We start from the raw sequence: 2,514 nt of genomic DNA on the forward strand, positions 1-2,514 counted from the left end.
AGCCATGGGCCTCCACCCACCCAGCACAGACGCATCTCTGTCCTCCATCCCACTCACAGCCACACCCTTGGGGCGCCTTCCCAGCTGCCTATGGGCTGCACAGGACACCCATGGAACTGCAGTGGGTAACAGGGCAGCCCAGCATTGAGAGCCTGAGGACTAAGGGCTGTCATGACCTTCCCTCCACCCCGTGTGCTCCTCAGGGCCCCAGAGAGGGAGAGGAGCAGGTAGGAGCACTGCCCACTCGGCCCAGCAGGGAGGACAAACCTGCCCAGCAGCCTCAGCTCACCCTCAGCCCTGGGCACCTACCCTGGAAGGTCAAGCCAAAAGGCCTCCCATGGGGCTGCTGGCCTCAGGCACCACCTAAGGCCACGGGCTGTCTGTGCTGTGGCCCCAGTGGCTGAGCAAAAGCTTGGAAAACTCAAAGCAAGGCCTGTAGGAGCTTATGCCACCTCAAGCCGCAGAGAAGGAGCTCTGCTCCTGCAGACAGAGGTGTGCTCTCTGGCTGGCACACCGGTGCCCGGCCAGAGCGCTGCCCACCCTGTAGCAATGCCCAGTGGCTGTTAAGCTTGGGGGATCCACATCTTCTCCCCTGCTGGTTATGTGAGAGGGGAAGGCCCCCAGGCAGGCAACACACATGGCTGAGCCACAGGCTCTGGATCCCACCACAGAGGTGCAGAGAGTGCCACAGCCTACCCCGCTGGCAGGCCTCCCCGAAGTCTCTTTCTCCTTGCCAGCCCCTTAAGTCTCCAGGCTGGTTCCTTCCAACCTCTCCCTTGGGCCTCGTGCCAGGGCGATCTCCTGGGTCATCATCAGGCCCTCATTTACAGCGGAGGTGACAGAGGCACAGAGAGGTCCTGCCACCAGCTCAGGTGACATCCCCAGCAAAGGGACTGTCCTAAGCACATGCTGAGTGGCCTTCAGGAGCCAGCAGGACATGGAGAGACAGAGCCAGACCCAAGGTGGCTGGACGGGCCGAGCAGGGCCTGGACAGAAGGTGTGGGGTTGGGGGTAACTCGGAGGCAGCTTCTGAAAGAGGGTTTTACAGGAAAGCACTCAGTGGGAATCGGGAACCTGGGTCCCACTGAGTGGCCTGATGCAAGGCTTCCGTCCCCCCACGGGGCCTCAGTGACCCCACCGCACCTCAGTCCCCTCAAGGGTCAAGGCTCCGGGTCACCCCAGCTCCCTCCGGCAAGCTGGGCCTTGTAGGTGCAGTACCCATCATGGACTCTGGAGGGCAGCAGCCACCTGCCTTTTCCAGGAGCTGCCTGGAAGTGGAACCTCCCCGCAGACGGCTCCAGGTGGAGGCTGCCGCCCACAGGGGTCAGCTCTTAGCTCCTCCCTCATCCCGCCCCCTGGAGGACGGATGGCCCATGGGACCCATCCCTGAGGCCAGTTTGTGCCCTGCCCAGGTGGCACCTGACACCCAGGCAGCCCCTGCCGCAGGGCAGACACTGGGGGACTAGTGGGTGGGGCGACCAGTGCAGAAGGAGAAGGGCAGGCAGTCCCTCTAACCATGACACCTGAGAAGATGCCAAGTTACAGCCCCAGAGCCTGCGGTGTCTCCTCACCCCGCAACGGGATCTCAGGGCTGCCCGGCCCAGGGAGGCAGGTCCTGGGAGGGAGGACGGTCAGTGCCTCTGGCTGGCACACAGGTGCCCGGCCCACGCCCCGAGGCCTGGGGTCAGTGAGGGGACGCCAGTGGAAGCTGATCCAAAGCCCAGTGTGGATGTTCACACGGAAGCCTTTGGCAACAGGCCTTTCCTGAAAAGGGGATGAGGAAGGCAGGTCAGAAGTGGGTCTGAGCCCTGGGACCTCAGGTCACATTCCTGAATGGCCAGGCCCAAGCTTGGGAGGCTTGGCTCAGCCCCCAGCCCCTCCCACAGCACCAGGGAGCCTGATTCCTGAACCCCCAGCTGGGGGGCCCTCCCTCACCTTCACACTCGTTCCCAGCAGGCGGAGCAAGGAAAGGCCAGCCTCGGAGTCCAGGCTCAGCCGTGTGCACGCTGGCGAGAGCCTTCCTTTCCAGGACTCGGTCCTTCTCTGTGAAATGGGGATGACCGCCACTCAACCACACCAAGAAGGTGGCCAGAGTGCTTTGCGCCCTCTTGGCTGTCTTTGGCCGCTTGGCTTCCAAGAATCCAGAAGGCCAGGGCCGGGCCTTTCTACAGCCAACATCGGTCCCCGCAAGGCTGGTCTCCTTCCCCGAAGGCTTCCTGGAGGAGGCGGTGGAGCGGGGCCTGGAAGGACAGTGACGCAGGAGGGAGCCGAGCCGCTCCGGCCCCACGTCTGGCAGGCGACGCCCGGGCCGGCCTCGAGGGGGCGTGGGCGCGGGGAGGGAAGGCGCAGGCACCGGGCGGCGGCGGCTCGGAGGGAATCGAGAAGCGCGATCCAGTCCGGGCGATCACGTGGGCTCCAGCCGGCCCAGGTGGGGCTGTGACCTGTGACGCAGGCGGCGCCGCCACAGGTGCCCGGGACGCGCCCCGCCCCCTCCCCGACCCTCCCCGGCCGAGC

Source organism: Macaca thibetana, chromosome 1, assembly GCF_024542745.1.
Source record: "Macaca thibetana thibetana isolate TM-01 chromosome 1, ASM2454274v1, whole genome shotgun sequence".
Lineage (NCBI taxonomy): Eukaryota > Metazoa > Chordata > Mammalia > Primates > Cercopithecidae > Macaca > Macaca thibetana.